Consider the following 17721-nt stretch of genomic DNA (forward strand, 5'->3'; position numbering starts at 1 on the left):
AGTTCTCTACCAAACAGCATTTACAAAATACACATAATTGGGTAAAAGAGTGGATATTGGGGAAAACGACATTAAAAATACATTTTATTCATCAAAACTGCATACAAAATGTGTTTCTTAGGAGAAATGTGTGCTAAAATGCTGTGGAATTTTCATGATTTTGGGGGCGGGGAGAGAATGCAAATTGCTGCGGAAACATGGAGAACTGAATTTAAGATTGGAAAAATATGAAACTGAGAGAACCAAAAGTGGACAGATTCTTTCATCCCTGGGTGGAAAGGGGAAAATGCACTATCCTCATCCTTTATTCTATTATTCTTCCATCTCTCTCTCTCTCTCTTTTTCTCCTGCAGAGCCAAGCAAATGGAAGGCAGAGCCCCACCAGGGGTCAGTGCAATGACAGCAAGGGAGGGTAGGAAGAAGAGAAATAATCTCCCCCTTTCCAAGCCAGTCTTGGATTTTGAGCATCTAGAATTGATCTGTCCAGGTGGAAAAAAAAATGGACAGGTGACATTTCTAAGACCCAATCTTAACATTTGTATAGCACTTTCCAATGTTCAGTGATTTTCAGGTGCTTTATCTAGTTCTAATCTGTATAACAACTCTGTGAATTCAGCCAGTAATGTTATCCTCCCCACATGCCCATATTACAGATGGGGAGACCGAGAGTGGCTTGCCCAAGGCCACCAAATGAGTTCATGGCAGGGGCAAGATTCAAAAGGTGGATTTCTTGGTTCATAGGTCACAGTGCTACACACCTATGGAAGGTGGAGCCCTACTGAGTTCGAGGGAACATGCCCTGGTAAGGCCCCTTCTGCACTATGGCAGAATCTTGCCATGAATTGGTGGGTCAATTAAAAGGGTTTGTTCCTAATGCAATATGCGGAGCTGAACAGACTGAATAATGCAGGAAGCACACACCCTGTTGGCCTGCTTTTCCCGTGAAAAACCACATGTTTACAACAGCCCGAACGATTCCTTTGAGCTGACAAAAGTGGGGACTACTTCCCTTGTGATGCTGTCCTCCACATATATCAGGCCAACCTCAGCTCCCCACTACGCACATGCATCAGCCAACATATGCATGCATCAGTGTCCAAAAATGTTTTCCCACACAGAACATCTTTGCAGGTGAAAATAGTCCACAGCGTTACCTTCTGTTGCACTGGTATGAAAATCCACTACACTGAGCCAAATGGTGAAACAAAGATGCAGCTTTATCAGTGGGAAAGAGCAGAATTGTGTCAGCCTGCTCATTGCTTAAGTGCACCCACATGCTACCCCACAGAATGCTGCTTGCAATCCTGCCTATACAGAAGTTTCTGGCCAAATTTCCATTAACTTTTAACAGAGGCAGTTTGGAACCCAAAATATTTTTCCACATTTCTCTGGCAGTATAAAACGGCCCCTCTTATTTGACATATGTTTATCCATAACTCCCACCAATCCAAATACAGGATATAGATGCCCCTCTTTTCCTAGTTCATTTATGCACGTAGCTTTCTCATTTTCCCATACTTAATTACTCATTTAGCCAAACTTGCCTGACTCATCCAACACACTGAACTTGAACAAGCTATTTGGAAGTCCTGTTGTTTTCAGTTACACTTCTAAAGGTCAAGGTGTCAATGTCAGTTTGTAAGGCTATGTGCCTAGGCGTATTTTCTTAGCGTAAGCTCCGCTGCAATTCGTTGAGTCAACTTTAAAGATGTTCAGGTATTGCAGCAATTCAGGCAATAACAGTGCAATCCTATACACATTTACTCAGGAATAAGTCACAATGAGTTCAGAGGGGCTTGCTTGTACATTCTGGGTGCAATCCTGTACATTGCTACAGGATTGCACCCAAACTATGCTGCATATAGTTCATACAGTGTAATCCTATGTAAATTTACTCAGAAGTAAACCCCACTGTGTCCCATGGGGCTTGCTTTCTGGAAAATCTACATACTATGGCAGCCCAAATCATCTTCTATGGTCACATTTTCCTTTCTTAGAGCAGGATAAAACTTTTCTTTTAATGTAGACACAACACTTCCTGTACACATCATCAGAGATCACTATCTTTAAAACGAACAGCCACGTTACAAAAATACTACAACCAGGCAGTTGCCTTTTGCACAAAGCATGTTTCAAAAAGCTGAGTAATATAATAGTGAGTGGGTAAGTTTCTTTTGGAAGACTTCCACTTTGAAGATTTTACGCTAACACTGAGAAGAAGCAAACAGCAATGTGACTTGAGTTTTTTACAATCTCACCTAAAACCTCCATATGTAATTCTGCAAAAAAAAAAAAGGGGGGGGAGAACCCCTCCTGAGCTCCTGGGATCTCCGGCTGCTCAGCACTCAAACAAGTTGTTTCTGAATTGCTCTGCAAAAGTTTGGGCTCTGAAAACCTGGCTTACCATTAGCGCAGAAATCACAAAAAGGAAACCACAGGTAGTAAATAATAACAATAATCCAAACTTGCCTGCTGTTTTCTTTTCAGGCCTGCTGCTACAGTGTATCTCCTGGTCGAGTTTCCTTTCAGCAAAGCGACGGAGCAGTTAAACGATTCGCTGGTAAGGATCAGGGCGTTTCAGAAAATAATACCCGGACACGACCTGAAACTTACCAGGGCGCGAAGTTTTTCTTTCCCGTGGATTTGGTGCCTGCTTACAGAGTCCGATGCTTGTTTCGCCTTCCCAAAAGACTCTCACCCTCCGCAGTCAACTCCTCATAAGCGAAAGAAAACCGCAAAGCAATCTAGCAATCCTTGGAAACATTGAAGAGCATGAAGGAAAGGGGAGGAGGACAAAGGAGTCCGGAAAAGTGGCGTTCCTCCCTCGCCAGCAGCGAAAGTCGGCTTGCTGTGCGCTCGGCACCACCCTCCAGCTCTGAGCTCACAGAAGCTGCTCTCTGGAAAGGTTGATTGGAGAGGAAAGGCGTTCCCCGTGACCGTCCGCACGGACGTACAGGATGTAACCCGGGCAGATCAGGCTGGCGACACAGTCGCACACAGCGCTGGCTGCTAAGGCGAACTTGCTGCAACTTTACGCGCGTGTCTCTCTGTTTCTGTAATGACATTCGGCGAAAGGAATTGGCTATGTTGTGTTGCGGTGTCGAGTTTTAAAAGGATCCATTTTAGTGCCCAAAGTGGGAATATTATCTGTTCAGCTGGAGGCTATTGGTCTGTTTTGACTGCTGTTCTGTGATACTTGGGTTTTTACCTGCTGCAGGCTGCCCTGAGAATTCTCTACTAAGGAGATTAGAAAAACACCCTCTCCCAATTAAAATAAACCTGCAATCCTGCCCATTAAGCTGGGAGTAAGTTTCATTGAACTCAACAGGGCTTACTTCTGAGTAGACTGTATGTAGGCTTGCACTGTGACTGTATACTTATTTAAGGATTTTTAAGTTGCATCCTCTGCCAGAAAACAGCAGCCAAAGAGGAATAAAAAGGAACGTCAGCATGTGACTACAGATTAACTAGGTTTAGGTCCCAAACCTGTTTTCATTGAGAGGATCATCGACTAATTGAATTGTAGAGATGGAAGGGACCCTGAGGGTCATCTAGTCCGCCCCACCCACCCTGCAATACAGGAATCTAAACTAAAGCATCTATGACGGATGATCATCAAGGAAGGGGAGTCCACAACCTTCAGAGGGCGACTGTACTACTGTCACTGTACAACTCTGTCAGGGTCAGGTACAGTGATGCAGATAGGTAATTTTAGATAATGGTTTTATGTGGGGTGGGCAGGGGGCTCCCTTACTTCAAAGTGTGGTGTGTTGGCCCTGTTGCATTTGGGGACTGTTGTGCTCATTCTGCTGAGCACTGATAACCCTGCCCGGATAACACCTCTTTAGCAATGGGGTGTGTGAAGAAACAATACATAGCGGTCCTGTGGTGCAGCAATAAAACTGCTAGCACATTTGCAAAGCTAAGCAGGCTCCAGTGTGGTTTCAAATTGGATGGGTGACCACATGTTGAGATACTTTTTTCAGGGGCTTAGACTAGAGGACCCTCGGGATTCCTTCCAGCTCTATGATTCTATGAGTGTAGTTAAGGCATTGGCAGAGAGGAAATATAAAGTTGAACTCATTCATAACTTCCAGTATGGTCACCCATGTTCTTTCATATGAATGACCAATCCCTGGTGCAGCATTTGATGGGACCTTTTGGAAAGCTTTGGCTACAAGACTGCAGGAAGAGGGCACCCCTCCCGCCTCAAAATTAAGGATGGGTGGGAGTCAGACCTCCCCCCTTAGTTCTGTCTGATTGGCACTGCAGCATAACAGTAATTGCCACTGAGTTTGTATGAGTAGCTGTAATAAAAGTCCGTCATCAGTAGTTCGGATGTAAGTCAAAAGTTCAAAACTGTTGTCCAAAAGTAGCTAAATAATATGGAAGTAAAATGTAAATGTCCCTGGTAGGGAGAGAGAGAGAATGTTTCTGTTCCCTCTATAACAACAACAACAACAACAACAACAACAACAACAACAACAACTTATTGTTTATACCCTGCCCATCTGGTTGGGCTTCCCCAGCTACTCTGGGCGGCTTCCAACAAAATATTAAAATACAGTAATGCATCAAACATTAAAAGCTTCCCTAAACAGGGCTGCCTTCAGATGTCTTCTAAAAGTCTGGTAGTTGTTGTTCCCTTTGACATCTGGTGGGAGGGCGTTCCACAGGGAGGGTGCCACTACCGAGAAGGCCCTCTGCCTGGTTCCCTGTAACTTGGCTTCTCACAGTGAGGGAACTGCCAGAAGGCCCTCGCCGCTGGACCTCAGTGTCCAGGCAGAACAATGGGGGTGGAGACACTCCTTCAGATATACTGGACCAAGGCCATTTAGCGCTTTAAAGGTCAGCACCAACACTTTGAATTGTGCTCGGAAACGTACTCTAGAAGCACAATACAGTACTTACATGTAACTGTAATGTTAATTTCTTCCTGAAGAGGTCACATGCATTGCCATATATAGGTGATTTGGCAAGCTTACTCACATGGATGGCAAATAAAAACAACTCAGCCCCTGATAAACCAAAGAAGCAAATAAATTAGGCCACTTACTGAATGTTGGATCATAAATTTCCATGTCCTGAAACCACCACCCCCCCACCTCTATTGTGCAATTTATGCACAAGCTACATAAGCTTTCAAGGTATCATCCTTCAAAGGCTACCTTTGAAGGTGACCCGGAAACTACAACTAATCCAGAATGCGGCAGCTAGACTGGTGACTGGGAGCGGCCGCCGAGACCATATAACACCGGTCTTGAAAGACCTACATTGGCTCCCAGTACGTTTCCGAGCACAATTCAAAGTGTTGGTGCTGACCTTTAAAGCCCTAAATGGCCTCGGTCCAGTATATCTGAAGGAGCGTCTCCTCCCCCATCGTTCTGCCCGGACACTGAGGTCCAGCTCCGAGGGCCTTCTGGCGGTTCCCTCACTGCGAGAGGCCAAGTTGCAGGGAACCAGGCAGAGGGCCTTCTCGGTGGTGGCGCCCGCCCTGTGGAATGCCCTCCCATCGGATGTCAAGGCGATGGACAACTACCTGACATTCAGAAGACATCTGAAGGCAGCCCTGTTCAGGGAAGTTTTTAATATGTGACATTTTAGTGTATTTTTTATCTCTGTTGGAAGCCGCCCAGAGTGGCTGGGGAAACCCAGCCAGATAGGCGGGGTACAAATAATAAATTATTATTATTATTATTATCCTTCTTTATACAGACTAGTGTTGTGCTGGAATAATAATTAATAAAAACAATAACCATTATTGTGTGTGATATATTATGTCTGAATTATATAAACCTGAGATGAATGGTCCTGTTGATCCTAGGCTCGTCTACTCTGACTGGAAGCACTGCTCCGAGGTCTCAGGCAGAAGTCCTACCCAGTCCTGCTACCTTGGATGGTTTTAATTGGATATACTAGGGTCTGCACCTAAAATTTCCTACATACAAAGCAGTACCACCATGCTGTGATCCTTCCCCATAAAAGCTGGCTGAGGATACAGATGCAGAATAGACCCAGCATTAAAGTAATTACGAATCCACATTAGGCTTAAAGTAAATCGAGCCCAAGGAGTTCTAGCACAGCATTTATTGCTATAAAACCAAATTAACCTGTATGCACGGCTGATGGGAAAACAAGCACATTCACCCTCTTTCAAATTCTGCTTGGAGATTGCCTGCTGTATATCACAAGAACTATATTTGGTAACAATGAAATATTGTTTCTTTACCTTTGTGGATATTCAAGGGTTATAATCCTTTCCCACAACGTAACATCCTTATAAAAGAAATGTTTTAAAAATGTTCTCATACTTCTAAATTGTTTGCACTGACAGAGCGATCTGCTTAGCGCTACGCTGAATTCTTCCCTAGATAACTGAAATATTTGTCACTGGTAAGTGTAGCTATTTTTTAAAACAACAGCAACCATTATTGAAGGGATCCTGTCTAATGCAGATTACGAACACAGCTTTAATGAAAACTGCCTATACCTCCTTGTGCATTTCCTCATGCCTAACAATGAACTGGTAGGGATAGATGAATCGTTCTATTTCTGGTCTGTGACAATGATGCATGCTTCATTGATAAATCCACTCTGCCCCAATTTTTTGGCATTAATCTGCTTTTTAAAATTCACATGCAAATTACACATTTAAACACACACGACATGCATTTCTAAACATATTTATTTCCATAGCACACATTTTTGGCACATTTTTTCAAGCCAAATAACAACGCTGCAAAATTCAGAGAAGTGCAAAATCAAAAGGCTGGTTATATCCCAGTCAACACATTCGTCTGAGAGGCAGGGGTCAGGGGCCAGTTCACAGAGGAATTCACAGAAATAGGAGCCCTTATGCACACTTAGTATTAAATAATCTGAATGCGAACTCCTATGATGGGTTTGCGACACCCTGTCCTGTTGTCATGCTATTAGTTCACAAGCCTGGTTCCCCCACTCCTGTGAATTGTTCAAGCTTTAGATGTCCCAGAAAGATGGGGCAAAAATAACTTTTATAACCACTTGCATAATACAGCATCACACGACAATCAAGCAACAGCCAAATCAGCATGCAAATAGGGTTATACAAGTAGGACTTGAAACAAGAGGCTCCAGTTCCATGTTTTAGTCAGTTGGCTATGTCCTCCATCGACTCCACTCCTCTTTCCTCCTGGCCTTTTTGTCATCCTTCTGCAAGAGTCAGCCAGCATCGCATGACCCCACTGAACAAGTTCGGTCCACGTTTGGATGTTTTGGGAAGTTCCCTCCAAATGGTTGTTTTCTCTAAAGATTTCCACGTGTGTACTTCTGCAAATTTCGGTGTTTTCCTCAGCCTACTGATACCTCCCTCTTGCTTGCAGATGGTTCCATCTTGGCTACATAAGAAATGGCACTCAGTTGTGAACATCAGAAATGGAGGGGATGATATGGAAACATATTCCTTTTTACTTGTCAAAAAAATTGGAACAGCTTAAAACCATGCAATTATCAGGTGGATGAATGGGTCTTTGTCATGGGTCACCATTTTGTATGGTTTCAGTTTGTTTGTTTTAATGTACTTGCTGGTTTTTGTTTCTTACTGTTTTGCTGGGTTTTTTGTACATCACCTTGAGACAGTTGTGTAGAAGGTGATTAACAAATTAATAAGAAGAACAATAAATATCACGTAATGCTGGTTGCTTTTTATTGCTCCTGGTATTTATTTTCATCTAAAAACACTCCCAAATCACAATAGAATATTGAAACAAACACATAAATTTAAAAATACAGTGGTACCTCGGGTTACATATGCTTCAGGTTACATACGCTTCCGGTTACAGACTCTGCTAACCCAGAAATTCCAGTTCTTACCTGGGGTTAAGAACTTTGCTTCAGGATGAGAACAGAAATCGTGCTCCTGCGGTGCGGCAGCAGCAGGAGGCCCCATTAGCTAAAGTGGTGCTTCAGGTTAAGAACAGCTTCAGGTTAAGAACGGACCTTTGGAATGAATAAAGTATGCAACCAGAGGTACCACTGTATCAAACTTCTGAAAAGTGAGACAAGAGCTTTTTCGCCAGCTACAATTCTCAGGTGGGTGACATTGCCATTCTAAGAGAACAAGGGAGGTGTTCATAGGGAGCTCTGGCACCTCTTTTTCTAGAAAAATAGCACTGGCTGTGGCCATTAACTGGCTGCAGCTCCAGAGCCAGCATGCTTCAATGAGTCTAGCTTTGGATTCTCCAAGAAATGCAATCTCTCTAGGAGATAAGGAGTCACCTTCACATGACAAGCTAACTATACAATGTACCACCCTGGGCTAACAGCCACATAAACCTTCTTTGCTGACAAATCAGAATTCCTCTTGCTGCATTCTTGAAAAAGACTCCAGCTAAACAGGTTGGCACTTGTACAGATGTTATCAGCCATTGTTTGCTTATTTAGTACATGGATTTCCCTATTTTTCTATCATGGAACTCCTGTCTGAAACCCTTCTAGTCTATGTAGACAAAGCGGTACCTAGTGTCCAATAGGAATGGCAGGGCAGAAACAGGGCTTGCCCTCCCATGATGTGGGCTGAGGCAGATGCCTCGGGTGGCAGAAATCCAAGATCCAGCACCCAAAGGGTGTCCCATTCACTCCCAATGGCAGCTGAGAAGCAGCTGGCTTCTGGAGAAATCTCAGAGAGAGTTTGCGAGATCTCATCAAAACCCATCGCCGGTGCTTCATGGGCACCGCCACACTTCTCAGGTAAGGCGGTGGCACAGCATGTGTGGGGTGGCACCTTCCCATTTCACCTCAGCCAGTGAAACAAGATGCACCGCCTCTGGGCAGAAGGCCCAAAGCAGCTGGAGCCAAAGCCAATGGAACCAACTAATTTTAGCTTTGTCCCTGGGAGGGGTATCAAATGCTGCAGAAAACAGAATCGGCATTCAATATGACCTTAACAGTTGGAGAACTGGTCCATCTGCAAACTGGATGAGCAACCCCTCAATTCCTTCATTAGCTCAGAAGGCTTTAACAAGGGATTCAGCCAGAAGTGGAGAATTTGTGGCCATCAACCCCTCCAGTTTCCATCAACCCCAGCCAGATTAGCCAACAGGAATTCTAGTTTAATTACACCTGGTTCTTTACCCCTTGATTAGAGAAATTCATGGGAAGATGGCCCCAGGCCCCAATGAGCAGCAGCCACCAGGGGAGAGGAGGAATCCTGTGCATGTTTGCTGCTTGCTCCCTCACTAACAAATAAGGTTTTATAAGTATGATCTAGAGAAGCACATGCTTAGTTATAATAATATAGAAAGAAAAGAGTCACCAAAAGGGCGAATCATGTTTTAGCCATCAGTTTGGAAAAAGCATTCGTAAGAACCATGAGGTTTTAAATTGAATAAATAGCAATAAGAACGAGCATTCTAAGAACACATACGGTACTGGACAAGTACACCTGAAAAGAATTAAAAGATTATTTCCTTTGGACGCTGCCAAAAATGTTCAGATGTCGCAAAACACTGATAAAATTATGGACTAACATGCCATGCCTTGATAAATACATTGAGAGATAAAACTGATTAAACATATAGCTTGTCATGTAAAAATATGAGGAAGCCAGTATCAGACCTGGTGCTGTAAAGGTATTCATTAATGTTGCCTGTTATTTAATCCCAAGACTCAAGTATTAGATAGTGTTGAGAGTTAGAAAGAACAGTAGTGAAATAGGCACCAGTCAATCAAAGTCCTGAATGCACCATATAATCATCCAACCCTTGAGCTGCTTCAAAGGCTGAGAGGAGCCCATCAACCTGCAACTACAATTTGAGACTGCTGGGTGAGTCAAGGTAGCTGTTGTAGTTAGATCTCAAAAATGAGCTATGCCTCTATAAGCTGGTGATTACTATGTTGTTGTTGTTTTGAAACAGGGAATTGACCCGGCTTTGAAGTGTTGCTTTGAAGCAAGTCAAACAAGATTCAGTTTGTTGCTGCTTTTTTATATATTAAAGGAGGACTCTAAATTTAAGTATCTCTTTGGATAGACAAATTGCCCCAGAATAACCCAATGCACAGAACTTATTTCTAATCAGAAACAAACAAGAAATATGAAGTCAAGCAAGGTCACAAAGTAAAAGGCCGCCATCTTGCTGAGCTTGTGCTAACCACCTAATGTCGACTTAATTAACTTTCCGACAGTGTTAATTTGCTGTAGTAAGCTTCTTTAACACCCTCACCTTCATCTTCATCTGCAATGATGTCTATCTGCAATTGTTCACAGTCATCCTTGCCTTCCATCATTCTTCCGCTCTGCTCTCAGTCTGACTGTAAGCTTCTTGGGGCAGGAACCACCTTTTTGTTCATGCTGTATGTAAATAACCTCAGTAGTATCTAAAATGTGCACAAATATGCCCAGTATACCTGAAGGAGCATCTCCACCCCCATCATTCTGCCTCGACACTGAGGTCCAGCTCCGAGGGCCTTCTGGCAGTTCCCTCACTGTGAGAAGTGAGGTTACAGGCAGAGGGCCTTCTCTGTCTGGGAATAAACAACTATCTGACTTTTAAAAGACAGCTGAAGGCAGCCCTCTTTAGGGAAGTTTTTAATGTTTGATGTTTTATTGTGTTTTTAATATTCAGTTGGGAGCTGCCCAGAGTGGCTGGGGAAACCCAAACCCAGCCATATGGGTGGGGTATATATAAAAAATTATAATTATAATTATTATAATTATAATTATAATACCTGTTTTAAAGAATATTTTTAACACTTCTATTTGTCTTTTATTGATAATTTTAACATTTATCTTTTTGTAAACCACTTAGAGGTTTTATTACAATAAATGGTATATAAATGTCGTGAAATGAAACAAAACATGGTCTGTTTATCTTCCATTCCTGACCATATCACTGATGCAGGCAAGCAGTGGCATACCTTGGAACCTCAAATTTCAGGGGCGCCCTGTGTGACACCCAAATCCATACCCTCCCACATTTCTCCAATGAAAATAGGGACATCCTAAGGAAAAGTGGGACATTCTGGGATCAAATCAGAAACCATGACGGTTTCTCTAAATCAGGGATGTTCCTGAAAAATATGGACACTTGGAGGGTCTGGAATAGCCTTCCGAAGGAAATCACTTGACACCATTTTTGTATTCTTTGAGCTGCCAGACGAAGGTCTTGCTTTCCACCCAGTGCTTTTAAACAATGGGAGGTAGCCTCTGTTTTCAAAAATCTGTTCTTGATTTTGAGATGCAGCAAGTTCATTTTCTTTGTCTTATGTAGTTTTGCCCTAGAGTTGAAGCTAAACATTAAACTCAAAGAAGAAAAACTAAAATAAATGAAAATGGCGAACTAAAACTGCAGTAAACTGTGCTTGTGCTGCAGTTTGAACACAGTGCATGAATAAAAAATGGGAAATTGGCAGATTGCTTCTGAAGCATTGGTGGAATACTATTTAGAAATGGACTGGTTGTGAAACTCTTGAAATGTCACTACAGCAAAGACAAAAGGTGGACTTAATAGCATGCTTGAAGGGACGCAGGTTGTGCTGTGGTCTAAACCTCAGAGCCTAGGGCTTGCCGATCAGAAGGTCGTGGTTTGAATCCCCGCGACGGGGTGAGCACCCATTCTTTGGTCCCTGCTCCTGCCAACCTAGCAGTTCAAAAGCATGTCAAAGTGCAAGTAGATAAATAGGTACCTCTCTGGCGGGAAGGTAAATGGCGTTTCCGTGCGCTGCTCTGGTTCGCCAGAAGCGGCTTAGTCATGCTGGCCACATGACCCAGAAGCTGTACACCGGCTCCCTCGGCCAATAAAGCGAGATGAGAGCCGCAACCCCAGAGTCGGCCACGACTGGACCTAATGGTCAGGGGTCCCCTTTACCTTTAATATCCTGCTTAGCAGTCTTCTTCAAGAATGCCTTTGCTTTATCCACCACACCTGAAAACTAGTACTTCCCTTAATAGCATACTGTCAACAGCTACTAAAACTCCCAAACAACTGGCAGTTTCCCCTCACTGAACATCCTGCACAGGTTTTTCACCAAAGGTTCTGCAGAACTGCTTCATGAAATATTCTTGCAGCCTTGTTAAAAGTAGCTACAATTACACTTTCATTTTCCCTGTCTTGCTCCCCTCCTCCGTTTGGTTTCATTTGAGTGCAAACTCAAGTAGCGAACAAAGAGATTTGCTCTGGTCTATTAAATCCAAGGACTGCCAATTAATTATAGGCCTCATTTCTTGTCTCTCCAGATTGGTGCATTGAAGGTGAACACTAGAGGAAGACCAGGAAATGGCGCAGATCTTCAGTAGAAGATCTTCGGAATTTATCCTGTATTGAATGAAACTGAATTGTGGAATTGCGACAGAAGGAGGGAATTAATGCCTCTTCCAAAGGCATGATTAAAAGAGACGGGGCAGACCTGCAAACAGGAGCTTCTGGTTCCCTCCCCCCGAAAGTTAAGAGCAGCTTCATAGCTGAGAGGAAGACTCCACCACCTTACACACAACTGGGCTCAATGTCTGCAGTGAGGAGGCTGCTGTGTCGAAGCAATGATTCTTCCACATCAACTTCATTGGACTGGTCATGTGTGGATGCCTGATTATCGTCTTCCAAAGCATCTACTCTATTCCAAACTTAAAAATGGAAAGAGTAATGCTGATGGTCAACGAAAGAGGTTTAAAGACTGTCTCAAGGCAAATCTAAAAAAATGTAGTATAAACACCAACTATTGGGAAACACTGGCCTGCAAGCACTCCAGTTGTAGAACAGCCTTTACCAAAGGTGTCATGGGCTTTGAAGACACTCGAACTCAGAATGAAAGGGAGAAACATGCTAAGAGGAAGGCATGCTTGACACTCACTCACTGTGATCAACTCCTGCCCAGAAACCTATGTCCCCACTGTGGAAGGACGTGTGGATCCAGAATTGGCCTCCACAGTCACTTACGGACACACTGTTAAGACCATGTTCATGGAAGTCTATCTTACTCAGCTATGAGTGATCTCCAAAGAAGAAACTGTGCTCAAATAGATCCCCTACATGCTTAGGGACTCTGCACAACCTCTTTTTTTTTTTTTGCCTAGAATCTCCATATTCAGAGCAAGTGTGGTGCTGAAGAGCTATCACTTTTTTAGACTGCTTGCAGGCTTCCGAGAAGCATAATCCTCAGGTGGCACAATGGGTCAGTGCACCTGGCTGTTAACCAGAAGGTTGGTGGTCAGCGGCGTAGCGTGGGTTCTCAGCACCCCGGGCAAGGCAAGTAATTTGCGCCCCCTAACCCGGGGCAAGGCAAGTACAGTAATTTACTCTCCCAAGCAGCAGCAGCAGCAGCAGCAGCAGCAGCAGCAGCAGCGAGGCTTCTCTTTCCCCCGCGCTCTCCCGGAGCTGCCTCTTTTCTTTCCTTTTTTCCCTTTCTCCAAGGCTTTTCACTTTCTCTCCTTAATTGATTCCCCCTCCACACCGCGGCATTTCCTGGCTGCTCCCCCCCCTTCCCTTCTCTCTCCTCCTTGCTCTGCTTGCCTTGCCCTGCCCTGCCCTGCCTGAGGGCGCCCTGAGGAGACTCCGCTCTCCTTTTTGACCAGGCGAGGTGGAAAAAAGGGGGGAAAGTCTCTTCCCGCCCCCTCGCCAGACTCCCTGCTCGGCTCGGTTCACTACCCAGAAGGCCAGTGGAGAGAGAGCCGCAATTACCATAAAGCTCCTCTCCCTCCGCTTCGCCAAGCTGTCAAAGCCCGGCAGCAGTGGCAACGGCAGCAGCAGGCGCAGCCAGACCCCCGCCAGCCAGCCCGCCCACCTGGCTTCCTCTCCTTTTTTGGCCCGCGGCAGAAGGCTTCACTCTCCCCCTTCCACGACCTCCTCGCCAAGCCAAGCGAGCGTAGGCTCCCTAACCCGTGGATTTTAGTAGGGGCAGAGAGCTGCTAGTGCAAGCGCGCCCCCCCGCCCATGTTGCGCCCGGTGCGGCCGGCCCCCCCTGCACCCCCACGCTACGCAACTGTTGGTGGTTGAAGCCCAGCCAGGGCTGGATTTTGGCAGGATTCCTGCATTGCAGCAGGTTGGACTAGATGGCGCTCTGGGTCTCTTCGAACTCTGCAGTTCTATGGTACTATTATTTGGTTGGCTACATTGGAAACAGGATGCTGGATTCGATGGACCGTTGGCTTGATTCAGAAGGGCTCTACTCAACCTTCTTGGCTATGGTTACCAGATTTTTTTCAATGAATCCGGGGACACTTTTTTTTAAAAAAAGCTGAGTAGCCACAGGTAATCAGCAGTGGGGATGGTGAGGCAAAAGACCCTGGGTCCAAACACACATGCATATTGTATAAAGGTGCAAAGCCCTTCTTTCGCACCCTGTGAAACATAATTGCGCAGAGTTTTTAAAAAAACTGGGCAATGGCGCACTGCCTGTGACTCCTGAGCCTCCCCCAATCTCCTGCACCCTTCCCTATTTGTTTTGACTGATAGGGGGAGGCTTGGGAGTCGTAGGCAGGTGGGCGTTGCCAAGTTTTTTAAAAACTCTGCACATTTATGTTTCACAGGGTGTGAAAGAAGGGCTTTGCACCTTGCCTGGCAGAGAAACCATGTGCCTTGTGCCCTTCCTAGGCAACGGCCGCCTGCCTGCGACTCCTGAGCCTCCCTTGATCTGTCAAAACAAAGGGGGAAGGAGGCAGGAGATCTGTACCGCTGGACGTCCCTGGTTCCCCCTAGGCAGTGGTGGTGGCAGCGAGCAGCTCCTGAAGCCAGCCAGAGCCGACTGCGCTACCAGGCTGGCTCCGGGCTGCTGAGGCTACTACTGCCACATTTCCCGGGGACAGATTTGTAAATCTGGGGACTGTCCCTGGGAACTGGGGACATATAGTAACCCAATTCTTGGTGCCCAGGTCTGAACAGAATAATAAGGACCATGAAACACACACAGCCCCTCTGAGATTACAATGGAATAGTGATGATGGCATCACTGACTTTTCCAAGTTGCTATGATTCGACTTTGCTGGTCACAGAGATAAGAACAGGAAGATAAATTCCTCACAGTGCAAATTAATATGCAGAACATGATTGAAATGGAATTATGAGATGTTGTGGGTATGGGGGGGGCAATAACTGGAAATAGAGCTATGACTAATTCTTTGAAAGGACTGTGAGATAGTACATCTTAACAAAGTCATGTTAATCAGCTGTTGTGTGCTAGTACTACATGGCAACATGTTGCAAAGTATAATGAGCAAACTTGACCTCCCTGTCAATGCGTCAGCAGGGATATGATTCAGTTGCCTGTCGAGATGCTAGGTGCTTGTGTACTGCAAGGGCTGAACAAGCTATTCTCAGTGCACAGCCTAGCTATACAATTCTTGGAACTGTCGAAACTGACTCTTTTCATCTCATCCTGTTGACCCGTTCTGCCACTTGAACCAAGGAGCGCTGCGATCTGACAAGAGGAAAAGCCCTGATCCCTGTAAATGTCCATCTGCTGTCAGGTTCCCAAAAGCACGTTTCATGGTGGGAGAACTGGAAGTGGAGAAGGATACCATCTAGGAGTTGTTTGTGATGTTATTGTTTAAATACTTTGCTACAAGCTACCCCGGAGACCTGTTATGTGTGGGGTGTTTTAAATCGGCCTTTTTTCAGCCGGAACTCACAGAAACTCAGTTAAATGCATTGTAAACTTCATAAAGGGAAAATCGCGTTGGCGAAAGACAGGACTCCACAGCGCCATCTGGTGTCACAGTGTTATAATGCATACAAAGCGCCTTCAGTTCCAGCACCTCTCAGGTGGGCGCCATTGCCCTTAAAAGAGAACAAGGGAGGCATCCATGGTGAGTTCTGGCACACCTCTTTTTCTAGAAAAGTAGCAATATTTTAAATCAATATATTGTTATAGGTTCTGGGTGCCACAGCTTGTGGGCGCAAGTCATCCATAATTCTTGGATTTAGTAAAAGTTAGAATTGATCTTGGCTTGATTAAACTGTACCAAATATGGAAATCCCTGGGCACAGCTTATGTTGCTTTTTGATGCAATATTACAAACTGGCTTCCATCTGATTTGAAGATGTAAACTGTGGTTAAGCTGAGATGTGTTTTACAATTTTTTATGTGCTGTAAACTGCCCAGAGTGGCTGGGGAAACCAGCCAGATGGGTGGGGTATAAATAATAAAGTTGTTGTTGTTGTTGTTGTTGTTGTTGTTGTTGTTGTTGTCTTCTTCTTCTTCTTCTTCTTCTTCTTCTTCTTCTTCTTCTTCTTCTTCTTCTTCTTCTTCCAGGCGTCCATTGCACATGTGCAGATGATGGCCTCACGGAATAGGAGTTTGGGGCAGTTGCAGGTTTGGAGAAACTAATCAGGTCATGGTGCATATGGCAATGCAAAACTTGAAATGCAGCGAGGGAAAACGACCTCGCTGTGTTTTATTCACTAATGTGTACATGCCCTCAGAAAACTGAGAGAGACTATTCAAGGAGCAGTTAAACGGGACTATCTATCACTAATCCCCTAAGAAACAGGTTGAACCTACGAGGAGGGAATTTTAATTAATGTTTCTGAGAACTTTGCTGAGCTGGATTTACTTGTGAGTAAACATTATTGGACAACCTTGGCCCGAGGGAGGTACATTGCTAGACAATATGACACTTATGAGCTCATGTGGCGTCTTCATTTAATTCCACACGCATCTCGTGGCAGAGAAGCCATGTCTCCGCAGCGCTAAAGGGTCCTGGTGCGGCAGCAACCTAGATGACCTTTGGATTCCGTCTGTCCCAGTGATTTTTATTTAATATTTTTTTCCATCTCCCTCTGTAGATGAAAGCGTTTGGAATCGCGCACACCTGAGTGCTTTCCCTTTTTAAGGCAGATGGCCTGGATAAAGATAAAAGGCAGGATTGAAAAGGATTAATTAGCATCTACCAGAGAGGAATGCAAAGGAGGGAAAATAGTTCATTAATATTCATTCATGTTTAAATGCGTACTTCCATTCCACCCTATTTGTGCCTCTGGCAGAGCAGCATTTCCACAAACAGTCTGACTGACGAGGGATTTGCCACTCAAAGTCTCTGGGAGAGGGATGTGAATATTCATAAACGGTACTGAAGAAAAGTAACACTTTAATCTACTGCAGATTAAGTTAGGCGTGAATCTGCCACATAAATGAAAACTGTGGGTGTGTATGCATGCACACACACACACACACACACACACAGGAAAAAGAAATATCAGGATACAACGAACTCTTAAATACTGAACTCTGAACCCCATATCTTGAAAACAGGACAAATCTATATGTGAGGGTGTGGATATTCACGTATCTTTACATTAATTTCCCACCTTTCTTCAAAGACAATTAGGTAAGGAGTCTGTCTTTCTGTAGACACACAAATGTGCCATTTTATTCTTACTACCCTGCAAGGTAGGTCAGGTTGGAAGACAGTGACAGGCTCGAAATCATCCGTATTTTAAAAGAGATGTTTTAACACAGAAGTGGAGAATCACTTAGGCCTCTCCTTGGGTGCTCAGATTTGCTGGAGGGGAGTGGTTCTTGATAGTTTCACCAAATCTCAGAAGTGTGGGGAACGGCAACCTGGGAGAGGGCAACCTGGTGAGAGCCAGTGTGGTGTAGTGGTTCAGAGCAGTGGACTCATAATCTGGTGAACCAGGTTCGCTTCCCCGCTCCTCCACATGTAGCTGCTGGGTGACCTTGGGCTAGTCACGTTTCTCTGAAGTCTCTCAGCCCCACTCACCTCACAGAGTGTTTGTTGTGGGGGAGGAAGGGAAA

At 44.6% G+C, this 17721-nt stretch overlaps 1 protein-coding gene across 5 annotated transcripts in view; it reads right to left on the reverse strand.

The window, feature by feature from the left end:
- Window positions 1-17721, reverse strand: part of RAB27B (RAB27B, member RAS oncogene family) — a 111640-nt gene that overhangs the window by 36322 nt on the left and 57597 nt on the right. Inside the window, exon 1 of one of the 5 annotated variants that reach the window (XM_081881707.1) lies at window positions 2614-2896. The exons of the other annotated variants lie outside the window; for them this stretch is intronic. The gene's annotated coding sequence lies outside the window, so the exon portion shown is untranslated. Of the gene's footprint in view, window positions 1-2613; window positions 2897-17721 lie in introns of those variants that run through there. 5 annotated transcript variants of the gene reach the window in all.

Source organism: Podarcis erhardii, assembly GCF_964252035.2.
Source record: "Podarcis erhardii genome assembly, chromosome: 11".
NCBI classification, from domain to species: domain Eukaryota; kingdom Metazoa; phylum Chordata; class Lepidosauria; order Squamata; family Lacertidae; genus Podarcis; species Podarcis erhardii.